At 40.6% G+C, this 18,709-nt stretch overlaps 1 long non-coding RNA gene across 3 annotated transcripts; it reads right to left on the bottom strand.

Moving 5' to 3' along the window:
- Nucleotides 1-11,673: 11,673 nt before the first annotated feature.
- LOC135747206 (uncharacterized) lies at nt 11,674-13,734 on the bottom strand. 3 transcript variants are annotated; one of them, XR_010531787.2, is made up of 3 exons: nt 12,983-13,734; nt 12,706-12,846; nt 11,674-11,976 (listed from the first exon to the last, which is right to left on the bottom strand). It is a non-coding gene; the product is annotated as an uncharacterized lncRNA (long non-coding RNA). The 3 variants fall into 3 exon arrangements; XR_010531786.2 differs by having other exon boundaries at nt 11,680-11,976; nt 12,711-12,846; XR_010531785.2 differs by lacking the exon at nt 11,674-11,976 and having other exon boundaries at nt 12,558-12,846.
- Between the last annotated feature and the right edge of the window lie 4,975 nt (nt 13,735-18,709).

The raw sequence follows: 18,709 nt of genomic DNA, 5'->3' as shown, positions 1-18,709 counted from the left end.
TTGTGCTGTGTCAATGTTGTCAGCGATCATTCACTAGGCCGAAGAGGAGAGCCCTGGATTGAAGGAAGTGAGCTGGTGTCGGTGGACGACTGATACATCTATTATACAACCCGACTGTGACTCGTAATCCCTTCTCCCACCTAGTGGTGGCGTGCCAACTGTAAGAAGTAAGAGTATTGCTGTGAATATTGTGTGGAGTATTTGAAGGAGGGAGAGCTTTAATTGGCTTCTGTGTGGAAGAAAAGTACATGTGCTGTCTCGGTGTATGATTTTACGCCTGTTGAGTGTTTGCAGTTTCCCGCCCTGGTCTAGATCTCCTGTCCCGTTGTTGGAAGAGAGGAAAGGGAAGCGACCGGCCCACTCGTACAGTACATCATCTGGTGTGGTGTCCTAGTCCATCTTACCCACCATTCAGGATTTCATCTGTGGCCGTGTTAGGCCCAACGTGCAGCAGCCTCGGCCTGTCCCTCCATCTGTACATCTGTTCGAAGTCAAGAGGTGTTGTATCTCTCCCTACATATTCACTGAAGTAGCCCAAAGCCAAGAGCCCAGTGTAGCTCCCTGTATACTCACCTGTATGCCCAAAGCCAAGAGCCCAGTGTACCTCCCTGTATACTCACCTGTACACCCAAAGCCAAGAGCCCAGTGTACCTTTCTGTATACTCACCTGTACACCCAAAGCCAAGAGCCCAGTGTACCTTTCTGTATACTCACCTGTACGCCCAAAGCCAAGAGCCCAGTGTAACGCCCTGTATACTCACCTGTACGCCTAAAGCCGAGTGCCCAGTGTACCTCCCTGTATACTCACCTGTACGCCCAAAGCCAAGTGCCCAGTGTACATTCCAAGTCTCCGTACTCACCTTTTAAGAATCCCTCCCCTTTTTCCCCTTACCTTTCAAATATTTAATAAAGATTGTTATATTTTATCCTCTTCCTCGTCTGTTTGGTCATTGGGGCATTTACCTACCACACTCCACAACAGGACAGTCAATTGTAGACAACAGTCTACATTCTTCTCTGCTCCTGTAGACACCATATATATATATATATATATATATATATATATATATATATATAAACAATGGCATATGCACATATGCTTCTTCTTACAAGCAAGAGAACAAGGCACAAGCAAAATAACATGATGCCTGCTAAGAAATGAAAATATTGTGTCTGATAAGTCAGAATAATGCAAAGATCAGAGTTTATGTAATTTAAGCATTTAAAAATAATTACTGCTAATTATCTGGAGCTAAACTAATTTTCACAGAATATTAAAAGTATTTCATTACTCCCATAGTACTAAAGTACTTTCTACAGTATTTACTACTAAAAAGGTTAAACGCGTTTAAGGGAAACAAACTACATCAGATGTGTATTTTATTATATTGTGTGTATATAATAAAATAATGTAAAATAAAGCCTATCTCCAGTTATTAGATATTTTAACCTAGTAAAATGTCACTTCTGTTTTGCAGTTTCTTTGTCTCCAGCATAAAAAAGGCCTACGTCACAAGATCATTCAAATAGAAGTTACTTCCATTGGACACTGGCACTCTTAAGTTTATATAGCATTTTGATTTACATGTTATACTTGACTGCATGGCAGACAATATGTAAATACTGTAAAATTACTATGCTCATGTGTAAGGGGATGTCAGACTAAATATATTTGACCATTGTAAATGTACTGCTGGCTGGGTTGTTGATGTTTGCCTGATTGCTCACATTTAGGGACACTGTGAGAGTAAATGACAATGGCCCTCATTTATCAAAAGTGCGTACACCAAACTTCCAGCATACACCTGGCGTACACCCAAAACCATGGTGACTTTGAGAGTTATCAATATGGACGTTGGCGTACAGCACGCTCAAATCCTACGCCAAATCAGGAGGTGGTGTACGCACGTTTTAATTGCGGAAATGCGCAGAAAAACAATTCCTAACACCACAAAACGCACTGACAAACTAAAAGAAATGATGTATTATGATCCACTGTAAAACAACAACATAGTAATTATAAACATCAGTGTTTATTTTTATTCAACATGTACTTCAATGTTTAATTTGTGTGACTTTACCAAAGCATTTGATTTGTAGGCATATGTATTCCTTCAGTTGAGAGCCTGTGCGCTTTACCTGACGTTTCAGGGCAGAGCATGTGAACGGAGCTTAGGGGGAGCGTAGCATTGAGCGCCTTTAATATTACCATCAGAGCGCAGAGCGCCTTTCCGAAAATTCCGCTCCGCTCGCTCCTTACGCTCAGCACCACTCGCTCAACCCAGAATGCACTTTGAAAATTTGCTAGTTCGAGAATCTGTGAAAATGTCTAGCAATAAGTTATGGAATTCAAGCCTTATAAATGTAAAGTACAAATCTAAGTTAAGATTGAGCAGGGAGAATAAATTGAAATGGAGTGCGGAGAGACTGTAAGAGTTAGCAAATATTCGATGATAAATAAAGGACATGAATAGGTAAGGTAAGATGCTTGTGTTGAATGCAGCCGTGAATCTGATCATGATGACATGCCAACAAAATCATGGCCACGAATTTTCTTTTATGCTACACTATGGGCACAAATTAACAATTCTTTTTCTTATTTAGTCTAAAGTATGGCCATAAATTTAGAATTTGTTCTCAATATTCAACAGTTTGTTTCTGGAAATGAATTATTATAATATTTCATAATTACTATTACAAATATTATTACTTCAAATTATGAATTAGCCTAGTAAAACATATGGATGTCGTGGAAACAAATTTTTAATTTGAATTATATCCGAAGCTCCATATCAAACTGGATCTAAGATATAGCTAACAAACAACTGTATGTAAATACAGAACAACACGCTACAAAAGTTACTACACCATTTTAAAATATTATAAAAAAAAACCTTAACCGAACCATAGATGTAGGCAACAGTAAATAATAATAATAATAAATAATTATTCTTCTAAATATAAGCGTCATTAATAGTAATAATAATAATAAGAAGAATATTACAAATTGTCATGCAATTATTAATGTGTTTTAATCCCACTCTTTAGTCTCCCAAATAAAACAATTTTGTTTCTTTCCACTTCCCTGGCTTATCTTTTTTGCCATCTTCCGTGTGTCCATGGCATAAAATTAGGGTGTGGGGAAAGCGGAGACTTGAATTTATATTGGCGTGTTATTGTAATGACGATCGTTTTCAGCCGCGGCATTTATGAAGGGCATAGTGTACACCTGAATTTCATAAATCAGGCGGTGAGAGGAGTGTAAGCAGAATCTTACACCAACATATACATCATTTCTACGCAAGAATGATAAATGAGGGCCAATGTAATTATCTAAAATTACAAAGGCTAAAGTATTGGACACCCGAAGAAAAGGAGGCGCAAAAAGGCATGGAAAGCCAACACAGTCAGTAATAAAAAAGGCAATCCTACAAATTCTGTTATTTGTAAGAATATATTTAAAGGGGCGGTGAATTTGTCGATTTTATTGTTTTATACTGTTGTCTGAGGTCTACTTATGATGTTCGCGTGGTTTTTACATTCAAAAACATCAAAACAATAAGTAATAGGCTATTTTGTAACATGGATTAGTGGCTCTCCGGAGAAAAGCTTCGTTTGAAGGGGCGGGCCGCATTGAAGACCTGGACGTAAACACCCACTGCTATGATTGGACGGCTTCATTCCCCGTCATTACATGTGGGGAAATGTTATAAAAACATTAATGTGTGAAAATAGCAGCCGAACACATATATGTTTGAACCACAAAAGATTCTGGGTGCTAAAGATGATACACTTAAATGACAATACGTATAGTAAAGTAGAAACAAAACTTTAAACTCGACGTGACTAAACTACCGTATACAACACAGTAAGCGTGCATCAAATTATAAACTGCGGCTGATAAGCTCTTATCAATAATGTTGTATATTTCTATTGTGCTTGTGAGGTTGCTCTTAGATACACGTAACGTTACATACCACAGTTATATGATAAAAAAGCTTTGTTGAGTGTTTGACCGTTCAAGCGCAACTTGCCTAAATTCCCGTATACAACACAGTAAGCGGGCATCATAATCTAAATTGCGGCTGATAAGTCCTTCCTTATCACTACCTTTGCATATTTCTACAGTTAAATTACAGTCGTATTCTTAAGTGTTGCACCTTTATTAATCGTTTAATGTTTTTAGTAAATTAAAACAGTCAAACATACATGTTTAGACACGGATGTTACAACAGGACATATCAAGCGATCTCTTCTAACAAAGCAATAGTGAAACGCAGTAACTTAAATAAAGTAAAATGTCTTACTTGCTGTGTCATTTTCGTCAGATCCAATATTAGTGGTGCTTTAAATCACAGTCTCTCTGCAAATCCAGCATCGACTTGCTTCTTTACAAGTGAATCCACACAGTACACAAGGTAATCAAACACTCCCCACGCGAGCTGAAACTCTTCAAAAACAACCTTTATCCACGCATTCCTAATGTTATTTTCCGAGCCTCCGAATTAAAGTATTCAGCTTCTGTGTTGTTCCCACGCAGTTCTTCCACAACCCAAGACTTCGTTACCATGGTTACTCTATCATAACAGATCACTGCGTCAAAATAAAAGTCTATCAGAAAAAATTTATTTAAAAGTCATTTTGGTTTCATTTGGCAATCTTTAAAGACATGTTTACTGATTGAGACACACTTGTGTCACGCGAAGCTGTGGGCGGGGCTACAAAAGTGGTCCTTGTATTTGGCTATGGGGAGGTGCTTCAATTCTACTTTGACGTCATACTTCTCCGAATTCCACACTTTGTTGTAAAACTGGCTTGGTGCCAAAAACTGTTACATTTCAGTAGCACGGACGTTTTCAGTTTTGAAACTTGCAGAATGTTCATTTAACTATGATGACCCCTTATATAACAAAGTATCAAGTTAAAATTGAGTATTTGATTCACCGCTCCTTTAAGTCAGTTTGTGAGAATATGATTGTAATTAACACATGGAAGGCCTGGTCCAGTATACGCAAGATCAAAGGTAGGGCTGGGATGTCCTCCATGCTGGCCCCCATTTATAATAACTCAGAGTTTATGCCCCGCCTCTCAAACTCTGGCGTTAAAATTTGTATGGGGTATGCAAACGTATGGGGTATGCAGACCTGGTTGGATGAAGGTTCTTTAATAGCTTTTGAAGAACTGGTTACTAAGTATAAACTCCCCGGATCTAATTTTTCAAATTTCTCAAAATTAGGAATAATATTTTTAAAATACTAATCTGATCACTAACCCCTTCATGTCAGGCATTGAAAATATCCTCTTAAGAATCCCACTGTCATTCAGGCAGATCTCTTGTTTTTATAATGCACAGGGAGATTATACATATTGTATCTGGACCTGTTCTGTAATTAAAGTGCCCATATTATGACTGCTTTTCCATAAGTTAAATAGGTGTATGAGTTCCATAAAGCATGTTTCAAAAGTTGTTTGCTCGAAATAGCTTGTAGGAAAAGATTGTTACCCGTCTCTAGTAGCCTCTGTTTCAGGGCAGTTCAGATTGTGCCGTTTTGAGCTAGTCTTACATATTTATGAGCTGCTGCTCCTTTGATCACGCCCCACTACTAACGTCATGTGCGCGTGCATAGTGATATCGTGAGCAGTACAGACCATACTGTGTTATTATTTATATATTATTATTATTAACGGTTTATGTTGCCAACAGACTAATCAAGCAGAAAAGTATAACTAATAAGTAACGTTACACTACAGGAGAAGAAACTCATGACACACAATGATTCCAGAGTAAATTGTAATGTAGGAGTTTCACAATAAACGCATTTTCCCTGGACAATACTAACATATTCCAGTTATAAAATTTTTTCAAACGCATTATTTTCGCAAATTACAGAAATTAAGACCCGGCGGGGGATGTATACTGCTTGTGGACCGCGTGCTAATTGCTAGAAGCTAGCGGGAGGTCCGGACCGTTACAGTTATTAGAGGCTTGGGGGTTAGCCTCGTCAGAAAAGCCGGGGCGGTAAGGCCCGGTCTCGGTGTGTCAAACTCATCATGACACACAAAGATTCCAGCGTAAATTGTGATGTAGCAGTTTCAACAATAAACTCGTTTTCCCAGGACAATGCTAACATATTCCCGTTATAAAACATTTTCAAACGCATTATTTTCACAAATTACAGAAATGAAGACCCGGCGGGGGATGTATACTGCTTGTGGACCGCGTGCTAATTGCTAAAAGCTAGCGGGAGGTCCGGACCGTAACAGTTATTAGAGGCTCGGGGGTTAGCCTCGTCAGAAAAGCCGGGGCGGTAAGGCCCGGTCTCGGTTAGTTTGGCAAAACACTTTTAGTTTGGCAAAGCACTATTACTTAGTTCTTGTAGAATTGTAAAATAAAGCCGTTAAATATTTTTTTTAACTTTCGAAACCACGCAGCAAACTATCTAGCCTGCAAAAATATCTATATAGCCTAACTTAAACAATTTTAACATCACTATACATTTAAAAGGTATAATTTATGGGATTAGCATCAATGTATGATCTCTGTTTTGAGATATAGATGCTCTAATGTTGTATTTTGTGACCGAAGATGACAACATGCAAAATATAACGTGACTTCTTACCTTTTTTTGTTGATACAACGATCGCGAATCGAATCCAGTGTGTGTTTCAGATGTGTGAATGATCCATGAAAGTCCAATAAAATACATTCAATTACCATTTTTGTCCACAAATGCGTATAATCCGTGAAATATAGATACATAGACCGTCTGTTATAGTCTGTGATAGTCTGTGATAGTCTGTTGTTTACATCACATTTCGGTAACACACTGTATATAAGATTACTCCGGGTCCAATAACCAAGCGTTAAAACTTTGCTTTTAAAAGTAGGCGGGAGTATAATCCATAATATCCTGAGCCATATCCATGGCTCTGATAATATCCAAATTGCTGTTATTTCCGTGAGACATGAAAACAGCATAGAGGGTGTGACTGCTCTGTGCTCTCTAGCTACCTAGTGGGTGGAGACCTGCGAGTGGGGTGGTGGGCGGGAAAATTAAAACTGAATGTGACGAAACGGTTTGTTGCGTCACAACGGAGCTGAGTTTTAACTAGCGCAATCTGAGACTCAAGGCAGAGGACATTCAGAAACCTGTATCTCACTCCAAACAGCATGGATGGATTTTTTTCCAAGTTTGTATGCGTGTGGGAGCATCAGAGACACAAATGAACACCCCAAAACCCAGAAAAAGTGAGTTTTTCATAATACGGGCACTTTAAGGTCAAAAATTGTTCATCATATAGTAAATATTTTTATTTAAAGCTGCAGCAAGACCCCTTGTTTCTCATTCTTGGTATGTCAAGTAAATTTAACAAGCGGCTGTTTAATATACTATCCTTCACCGCTAGGAAAATTATATTGATATCCTGGATCAGTGACAAACCCCCATCTTTGAAAGGATGGAATAAGATTCATGGCCTATAAAATAGTGTCTCATAACCAAGAAACATCTCATAATGGGAAAACCCTAACTCAAAAACAAAGCCAGGAAACTCTCAACTGGTTTCAGAGAATTAAAATAAAGCTGGATGGCCCAAACTTGAATCTAATTGAAAATCTATGGAAAGAACTAAAGGTCAGAGTTCATAAAAGACGCCCACAGAACCTTTAAGATTTGAAGACTGTTTGTGTGGAGGTTTCTCCATACAGGAGGCATCTTGAAGCATTCATTACCAACAAAGGTTTTTGTAGAAAGTAGGGGAGAGCGAGGCACATGCTAACGCATTTTGACTTTGGCTCTATCATTCAAAAAAATATTAAAGTTAGATAAATAATTTTTTACACAATCAACACACACCTCTCTGCTACAAATGAACACTTAGGGCCCTATTTTAACGATCTGAAACGCAAGTACGGAGCGCAAAGCGCAAGTGAGTTTGTGGGCGGATCTTGGGCGCTGTTGCTATTTTCCTGGCGTGAGAAATAACTCTTGCGCCGGGCGCAAATCAATAAGGGGTTGGTCTGAAGTAGGTTCATTATTCATAGGTGTGGTTTGGGCGTAACGTCAAATAAACCAATCAGAACGCTATCCAACATTCCCTTTAAACGCAAGGGCGCAAGTTCCATGGCGGGTTGCTATTATTATGACGGATTTACCAGGCGTACACCAGGAGCGGTTTACATCCGAGGAGACCCCCGTTCTTTTAAGAGCATTCAAAGACAGATAAGTTGTTTTGTATAGACCAATTTCGTGTTTGCAAACAGAGATGACGTTTTTTGTGGGCGGAGCCAAACTGGTTGCAGAAAGTGACTGCTCCGCAGTAGGGTTGTGAAGTGTTTTAGCATTAAACCGTGATTTTTATGGATCCGGTGTTCTGTCGAAGTCTGATTCCTTTATGTTTCCCTTTAGTGCAATGTTTCTTATAGCGTTTTAATCACATTACGTTTATTTTTTTAGATAGATCAAAAGTTTTAATGGCTTGGCTACTGATATGCATGTATGTAATGTATATGTATTGTTCTTTTTTGCTAAATCAAATATTTTTACAGTCTGAATCGCTAAAGTACATGTAAAAGCAATACTATCATGTATTATATATAATAGCGTTTATTAAATATTTCATAATTTTACAGTTTTTATTATTTCTTCCTTAATAAATTATAATTGTAACATGATAAAAACGCTATAAGAAACACATGGAGGGAACAGACTTCGAAAGAACACCGGACATCTTCTCTACTTATTTTCTATTCTAATTATTAAAAGATTTCCAGATGATTTCCTTGCTCCATTCTGTCCGTTTAAGGGCTTATTGTAATCATAAACACCTACGTTTATCTTCAAATGATGTATTTGACGATGGTATTCTATAAAAATGAAAGCCATCTTTTTTGGCATTCTTATTCTGACACTTAACAGCACAACCGGACATTTTCCAGTGAGTTATCTTGCTCTTTTCACTCGTGTCTAATTCATTTCCACCGTTTTTCTGCAACCGCATTGCGCGCGCAGCTTGCAGTGACGTAACTGTGACGTCTACTCTAAATTGGTCTATGGGGATAGGAGAAACCCGCCCAAATCAGCGTTGGTTAAACAGGCGTGAGAGGAAATAGCCACAGTCTCATCAGCTGGCATCCCCATCATTGCGCCAAGCACTACAATGATGTCAGGAGACGGTGGAATCCCAAGCTTGCCAGCATAAATCGGGCACGCCGTGTAACGGGAGGTGGATCTACCTCTACACAGACGCCAGCAGAGGACATCGCTGCGTCCACCCTCACCGCTGAAAGGGTTTGGGGGCTTTGAAATCGGACCCAAGAAACGCAAGCAAGGTCCAACCCCAAAATACTCTTACAAATCAAGTTCATATACATTAAGGTTTCTTATGAAAACATTTTAATTATTATTTACATAAAATAAACGTAATACAGCCACACAACAAACTTATGAAAATATTTTAATCGTTATTTGCATGAGAATTTTTTAACGCAGCCACACAATAAGTAAAAACTATCACCACAATGCTCACCACTATGATTTCCCTTATCTCTTGTATTAATATTCTTTAGTGTAACAATTTATGATTTGCAAAAATAACTGTTGCATCTGTGTAGATTAGATAAGCAAAGTGTATGCGCATTGTGCACGCTATACATTATGGTCAAGCATTCGCCCTTAAAATAGCATCACACCCGTCGCTATGGGCGGGCCTTAGGGGGCCGGGCCCACCCTCAAGGACGCTTGTGCCCCCCCCAGTATTTAAAAAAATATTGTCATTTTAAATTATTAATGTTGCTAATTTTGTGTTGCATTAATGATGTATTCTTTATAATTAAAACATTAAAAATATAAAAAACAATGGTGTGATTTTGTTTTATTGATGGGAATCTAGCTACACTGCAACAGCCTATCACGAGGCTACGTACGACACGTACGTGACGTAGCCTACGTCAGTGTAGCCGCTCAACTATGCACTCAACAGTTACCGCACTTTTTTTAAACTGGATGAGTTTTCGCTTAGCTATACTGCTTTAAGATGGATATTATCCGCAAATGGTTAAAAGCCCAACAACAGTCTCCAAAAGACGCGCAGCAGTCAGACAGAAAGAAACTCCGGTGGGCTTGCAACCAATTTGGCGAGCTGCTCCATTGGTTTTACTTTGTTATCTGACGACGACACCAACGTAACCGCTAAAATGTAAATTTATAATTGACTGACATGTTTGTCTCAACGAAAATGAACCTTCCGACAAACACACAATGTCACAAGCGCTCTTGGCAAACAGATGAGAGGTTTGAAAAGGACATTGACGCACACAGGCGAGAGAGTTCGGGTCTTCTCGAGTCCGTTCAGAAAAAACACATTCATTTTTAAATTACCCGAGACCGTTATTGTTGTACCCGACCCGTGTCCGAGGCACATGTGAAACTTTTAGACCCGAACCCGATTGGGTCTCGGGTCGGACCTTGGGTTTTCGGATCTAAGTGGACCCGTGAAGACCTCTACCGTGGAGCCCGACCCCGGGCCTAACAGACTACTACATTCAGAAGATATGGACTTGTTCACTGCGGTGATTCAGCTTGCTTCTGAAAAGGACCTCACTCACAAGTTTAATTCCGAGTGGACACTTTATTAATGAGGAGCTTCTGCTCGGAGAAACGCCGCCTGCCGCTGTACTGACAGGAGGGAAGGGAGAGACGACAGCGCTGCCTCCACAGTACCGTAGGTTCAAAGTCTGCGTGCGTGTGTGTGAATGTGTGTGTGTGTGTGCACGTGTCTCATGGCAATGCATATCCCTCTGTTGACTGCTTTAAAATGCAATGTTTGAGAGATGTCTGGTGTCACATGTAATATGTTGTATAGATTTATGGATATTCATAAAATTGTTTCTATATGTAATGTGGTGTGTAGGCTATAGGCTATCTGGTCATATTTCTGATGGTTGTTTAACGTGATGATTACGTGCTGCGCGAATAGAGTATATATTATTATAAGTATACGTACTGTAGGCTAATAATAAGTGTGCCCTCCCATGCATTTCATATGCCCCCCTTAAGACTGAGGTCTGGCGACGGGTCTGAATAGCATAATGAACATCGCGCAACGCGCCACTGACTTTAAACTTTTTTTTTCTGGTCAGTGGCGCAATTGCTTTTTGAAACTGCAAAATAGCATCAGGGATGGTTTGCGCCGGAACACGCCTCTTTTTTTGCGCTGAACCGCCCAGGGAGCGCAAGTTCATTCAATAATTTAATACAATTCTGTCTATATACTAAAGGTGAATATTGTTTATATATCTGCCTTTAATAGATAGATATCCACACATTTATCCATCCATGATCCTTCATTTAACCATTTGTGTATTAAGCATCAATGCATACAAATAGACTTTTTTGAAAGGGTTTCACAAGTAAGACAAAAAAATCATAATTGTCAGTTATTTCCCCTGATATTGTATTAACAGTTATCATTTTGATTAATACTATTTACATTGTTTTCATTTTATTATCATTGTATACTGGAGTCTTAGTTGTAACACTGTTACAACTAAACCCGCTGTGTAAAAAAATTTCAATCCCAGCTATCAATTCCTAGGAGTTGCTAACATGTTTCAAAATGGTCTTATCTTTTAGGTAACAAGACAGTGACTAAAATCATATAAGTGTCACAGGTCGGAGCGGACCACAGACTGTGTGCGTCTCGCTCCTTCCCAAGTTCCACCTCGAGGAGGTCCCAAAAGCACCCCAATGACCAAACAACGAGAGATAAGTATAATAAAACAGTAAACTTTATTTAAATTAGTTAAAACATAATGGGGAGTGGGGATAGGGAATCTAAAATATCACTTCTCGACGTTGGAGGGGAGAAGTCTTCTCTGTGGGACCAGGGGATAGCAGGGCAAGGGCCTGGAGGAGCTCCTTCGTCCATGGCCCACCTCCTGCGTGGAAAGGCTTCCCGTGGCGCGCCTCGTTGCTCCTGAGGGCAGAATAAACACAAGGTAAGTTCTACGTTGGACGAAAATTCACACAACTCCTTTCTTCTAGGTGCCTGGATCGTATGGAGTGGGTTTGGCAGGGACTTGAGGCAAGGTACGTATCTCTTTCTCACTAGGCCTCTGAAGCAGGTCAAGGGACTTTAACTTCAGTTCGCACACAGGTAAGTATTTTCTTCCTCTACAGGTTTCTAGGATTTCGAGTTGTCACTGCGTAAGTTTGCTCTAGCTCAAGCCCAGGTAAGTATCTTCTTCTTTACAGGCTTTCTATGGCTGTGGGTCGTTACTGGGTAAGTTAGCTTTAGCTTGTGATGACGTAAGTATCTTCCTCTATACAAGCCTTCTAGGGCTGTGAGTCATTGCTGGGTAAATTACCTTTAGCTCGTGATGACGTAAGTATCTTTCTCTATACAGGCCTTCTAGGGCTGTGAGTCGTTGCTGGGTAAGTTAGCTTAAGCTTGTGATGACATAAGTATCTTTCTCTATACAGGCCTTCTAGGGCTGTGAGTCGTTGCTGGGTAAGTTAGCTTTAGCTCGTGATGACGTAAGTATGTTTCTCTATACAGGCCTTCTAGGGCTGTGAGTCGTTGCTGGGTAAATTAGCTTTAGCTTGTGATGACGTAAGTATCTTTCTCTATACAGGGCTTCTAGGGCTGTGATATCAGAGAATACTGAACTAGGCACAGGAGTACAATCGAAACTGAAACCCATACGTCACCATCATCATCTAATGCAGCAGGAGGCGGGGGGGGGCCTTGTCTGGCACTCGGCTGGGGCTGACATAACAACGTCCCATTGAATGTATTTCAGGCGGCCAATGACTGCACGTCCTCTTCCCTAAGGCAGGCGAAGATCTAGACGGAAAAGTAGTATTTATCACACATTAGTTTGACACACAACGTACGTGTAAGCACCCAAAACCCCCGATCACCCTCAACTCTTCCTCTACTGAAAGACGGGCCGGTGTAGCTACGGGATTCCTCACAGTACCTTACTTGGCGTTTCCGTCAAGCTCCTGCTGGACACAGTTACAGGGCGTAATTTGTTTGGCTGGGCATGCACCCTCGTAGCGGCTCCCGATGGCATCCACAGGGGTTCAATCCCTCCTGAGGTGAGTACAAACAACAAGGACACGGCACAACACTACAAAAGCTTTGTGTATTCACGTCAAATAGGTCACTCACACGTTGCACAGCACACACTCCAGTGAATAGGTTAGGGTCCGTACTCCTCTCCTGGCGGGACTATGCCTGAATAGGAGAGTGGGATCGTATTTCGCTACGTCGTGCAGTGTCTCAACCTGGTTCAAAACCCTGGCTGTCCAGCGTCGGCGCAATGCACGTCTTTCGGCTTGCCCACCTACCACACACACCTGGTTGGGCCGCTTATAAACAGGTTACACTCTCCTTTAACAATGTAAGTATTCAACATTCACCACTGATTTGCTGTTACTCACGGCTGGAAAGTCTCTAATTGATCTCTCTCTTCTTATTTCCTCCTTTTCCAGGGCATACTCCAATGTAAACAATGTCTTCGATGCGGCTCACCCAGTCCTTCATGCAGACACAACAACAACAAAGGTGTCAATGTGTTCGTTCAACTCCAATGGTCACCCTTACTTGGCTTTGAACTGTTCTCTCTCTCTCTCTCCACAGCTCTCAGAATGTGTCAACAGTGGTGTACTCCAGCATCCAAACGACTCAACCCGGCAGGCACTCACAGCGTCCGTCCAACACAACCGAACTCCTGAAAAGTAACTTCTACTTTCCCTCTTTATATCCTCCCCCTTGGCGTGGCTCGCCCAATCATCGCTCGCCACGTCGCTCACTCAGTTGTGCCTTGCCAAACCGGTCCGGGCGGAACCTCTTCACTCTACTTTCGGTTCCGCCCTGTCTAGTAACTCCGTGACATAAGTTTGGATTTGTTGACTTACACACCCAACTCACAAATTGAAAAAAAAACTTGAGATGAAGAAATTTACTTTTATGGCTCAAAACACTGTTCAATATCTTAACCAACAGTCAAGATATGAACAAAAATAAAAAAAATGACCAAAAGCACAGATTGCTAGTAGACAAGACAAGTAGCTGCGTTACAATAAATCCTGAGTAAGTTTATGCCCCGCTCACCCCTATTATATACATTTCAGTAAGCGTGTTTAATACTTTATCCCTGTGTCATTTTACATTATTACACGTTACTTAATTTATAGACATCTATAGTTTGATTTCTTGATTTCTGAATGTCTGGATTGAATGGGTTGCTACAACATCTTGTAACATGTCAATGTTGGATTTCATGTTATAGCATTTTTATAAATATGTTAAATGAGAAAAATGGTGAAATGTTCAATACTTATTATTTCACCTGCTACACTATATTAAATGTTTTTTATGAATCAAATGTGTTTGTGTGTATATACTCACAATAAAGACCCTTACCAGATCCTTAACTATCAAGCTTATCTCGTGTCACTGTACACAAATTAGGCCACTTCATTCAAACTTACAGTACACACAATTTGCATATGACAGTGATACAACCATAAAACAGCACTGCAGAATCTGAGATGAGAACAAACCCTAGAGAAGCCTCATCCACCTACCTAAAAAGGCTTGTTCAAACATGTCCATGCAGTTATACGTCATACTGGTTTGAACATTTGCATAACACCACCCTTATGTACATGCAAAGATAGAGGGTGTAACTTTTAATCACGATGTAGTACTTTTGCTGCTGCCATGTCGAGTAGACTACTTTGTTTGGCCTTCCGATTGAGCAAACATTAAAAAAACATGGGTAACCCAACCCCCCCGGCCCGCCGCTAGGGTATTTAACGAGAGGCAGGTGCAGCAATCATTGGCTTAACCAATCTTCTCCAGCAGGTCGTCGATGAGTGGCATTAGGGCTGCACGATTTGGGTAATTTTTCCCATTGCGGTTGTTGATGCTAATATTGCGATGTGCGGTTGCGATTATAATAAATGGTATCATGAGTCAACTTGATGGGTTTTAAGGAAAATCCACACACAGTTTAGTGATAATGCTAAAATGTGTATTTGTAAAACTAGAAATGTTTTCGTATTGCCACGTGATGTAGCAACTGCTCAGTGTCAGTAATCCTAAATCCAAAATACCGCCATACAACAGACGTAGTTTTTTTTTTAGCTACCAGATCACTGTCAATCTCTGCATCCATCTTCGCTCTGGTATTTCCGCACTGCGCACACACAAGTGACGACGCACGCCACACACAAGCATGCCACACGTGCACTTGCCTTTTTTTGTTCGTTTTTCTTTCTTTTTTTTAAACAGCAAGGAAAATCATCAAACTGTTATCAGAAAGTTTGTGTTAACAAGTCCATACATTTATTTATTTAATATAATTGCAACATTTTGCAGTCATATAATCGCACAGGCTGACATCGCGATTGCGATGCGATTAATTGTGCAGCACTAAGTGGCATGTGGTAGGCATCAAACCTTCCAAAAGTCAATACAGATACTTAACGTACCATCTTTCTTTGGGACAATAACAATGGGGCTGCTCCACTCGCTCTTTGAGGGTTCATTGACTCCCAAAACTAGCATCGTCCCAATCTCTGCTTGCAGTGGTGCCACCAGCCTCTCAGTAACACGGTATGGTCGCTGTCTGTCCAGGCCTCTAACGGAAAACAATGAGGGATATCGGCTCAGAAGAAGGTGCAGCTCAGCCTGTTTGTCCTCTCCCATATGACGAAGATCAACTTCTACTGGCTCTTTCACCTTTGGCTCTGGTTGTTCATACTCCAGATCATCCTCCACCTCATGAATATACAATACAGTCTCTGGTTTGCTGAATGCTTCCTTCCACTCCTTAAGTAGGTTGATGTGGTAAGTCTGTACCGTCTTACCCTTGTCTGGATGATGAAATTCATACGTTACTGGTCCCATTCTACGGAAAACACTTTATGGGCCTTGCCACTTCATTAACAGTTTGTTTACCAATGTGGGCAGCAGTAACCGTACCTTCTGTCCAGGTTGCAGTTCTCAGGATCTGGCATGCTGCTCTTACCATGTCTTTTGTGCTTTCTGCGCCTATTGGAGGTTCTCTTGGGCCTTCTCCCTTTAGCTTTCCAGGTGGTCCCTCATTTAACTCATTCACCGCCTGCCTTTTTGAGAAAAGTTGCCCACCTGCATTTTTGTGATTTTAACAAAAGTTTCACAAAATTCCTTGCAGGAAAAATTATCTTCTATAAATATATAAACATACAAATTATATCAAATTAAAGAACACACCTTCTGCTTTCAAACAAACAAAAAACAAACAAACAAACAAACAAAATGGGGAAAAAACGTTTCATTATATATTTACTTTTTCCACTTAATTTAACCACTGAAATATGGATATTTCTCTTCAAAAATACAACATTTTGAGCAAAAAGCTTAAAAAATTGCGTTTTTGTAAAGGAATTTATGTTAGAGATCAGACTCAGAATGACTATCAAACATAAAGGCAGTTAAAATAAATCATTAAATCTTTTTAACTTCCGTTTTTGATAAATTCGGTTTGGCGCCATCTAGTGGAAATTACACTTTCACTTTGAAATTCGTCCAGAAAGGCATGTTTATTAGTTAAATATTAACTCATAATTGACGAGATAACTCGTCAATGGCGGTGAATGAGTTAAAGAACATACTGGACTATGCCCTTCTCAGACCCACCCTTTCCGTAGGAGATCCGGAGGTCCTTGTACCCACCAGCCATACAGGAGCTTGAATGGAGAAAAGCCGTTGAGGTTTGAGGCACCTCCCAGTAGGCAAACAGCAAGAACGATAGCCATTTATCTCTGTCCTTTTCAGTGTCCAAAACAAACTTACAAAGCATGTTGTTCAGCGTTTGGTTAAAACGCTCCACTAATCCATCAGTCTGTGGATGGTACGGGCTTGTCTTTAAGGCAGTGATGCTGGTGCAGCAAATTCATCAGCCTTGATGTGAAATTTTCTTCTAAGGAGGAAAATTACTTCTAAGGAGGATATCTTTTTGTATAGTCACTGATGACCAGGATTGACTGATGCCCTGCACTGCTCCTTTCCAGTGGCCCACACAATGTCCTTGGCAATGCGCTGAAAGGAAACAGATATGACAGGCAAAGGGTGTAAGGGTGCCCTATCCCATTGGCGCACAGCATTGGTCTTTTGGCATGTGTGGCATGTGGTGCAGTATGTTTGTACATCAGTATACATAAAAGGCCAAAGAAATCGTGAGCTAATGCATGCATAGATTTTCAGGAGGGCCATATGCCCTGCCCATGGAACACTGTGACCTAGGTGTAACACAAGGGGATGACAACATGTAGGGACAACCAGATGTGTAGATTCATGATTTTGCATGTACAATATATTATTGACAACAACCTCCTTTCTCCACAGAAGTCAGCTTGTTTCCCCTCTAACACCCTGGTAAACAGTGGTTTCAAAGACTTGTCAGCTTTTTGCAACTCTGCCTTTAGTCCCGCCCTGCAGCAGACTACAATGTAACTCAGGCAAGGGCTGCAGACCGGTTTTAACCTGTGCCAGTGTCATTACCATACAAGCAACATTAACATCATTAGAGATAGATATGCATGGTTCAACAGAATGCAGTAGATCAGTGAGCACTGGTAAGTCTCTCCCTAAAATCATGTAATCAGGTAAGTTATCTACAAATGCCACATTTAACAGGTAAGTTTGGTCCTGCACACACACATTCACCTCAGTTTGAGGATACTGCTTTATATCCCCGTGAACACACTTGTACTTTTACAGATGGCTCGGAGTCAGATCGAAACCATTGGGCATCTGGATCGCAACAGCTCTAAAATTGTGACTTTAGATAACCCTGTGTCCTGATAACACAATCACCCAGATCTCTATCACCTATCAAGGTTGTAAAATGGGTGACAATTTAAACAAATGCAGTTGTCAAAGAAGGTTCAAAGGAATTCCACCAAAGAAACCTGAGAGCCGATCGAACGACAATCGCCAGAGACACAGCAGGGGGCACAGACTATAGGTCTCTGATGAAACCACGTTTAAAGATCACAATGAGCTGTTTAAATGTATATATATTTTATATCCCTTTTACTGCATGATGATGTTTATGTGATGTAACTGTGTGTTAACACTTTAGTTAGATTTTGTTCACTGTAGCATGGTTCATATCTTAGGTATGAAATTATTATTCAACGTGATCTTAAACCCATGTCTTGTCTAGTATCAAATTAATCTACTTTTTATTTCCTAATCATTGCTATCATATTACCATAAGCCGCATCAATGTCATTTAATATCGATTTGAAGAGTTATGGAAACAAACTTTTATCATTATGCAATTACGCAGATTACTCTCGACATTTCATTTCCATTCGTGGCGTCAGCTGGTGGTGGTGCCCCATGTCGATCCTAGAGTCATGGTCTACCCGACAAGCTGTGCTTCCCCGGCGAGCTGTTGTAGGAAGCTCCATACATGGACTGTCGTCCTCAGTCGACTCCTCAGCCGGCCGGACAGCTTGAAGAATCGACTCTCGCAGACTCTGCTTCTCCTTTACATAACGTTTCTCCCTCTGCTTATGTGGGTTCAGGAAATCAAGTATCACCGAATACATCTCGCCACAGGTGACTGGGGTTGTTGGGGTGATGCCACCTTGGGATGCACTGGTGGAAGCTCTCTCTGTTCCCCTGTAGACTCAGCTGGGTC

This window comes from Paramisgurnus dabryanus, chromosome 1, assembly GCF_030506205.2.
Source record: "Paramisgurnus dabryanus chromosome 1, PD_genome_1.1, whole genome shotgun sequence".
Classification (NCBI taxonomy): domain Eukaryota; kingdom Metazoa; phylum Chordata; class Actinopteri; order Cypriniformes; family Cobitidae; genus Paramisgurnus; species Paramisgurnus dabryanus.
The sequence above is the reverse complement of the archived record's forward strand: the minus strand, read 5'-3'. Positions and strand labels throughout refer to the sequence as shown.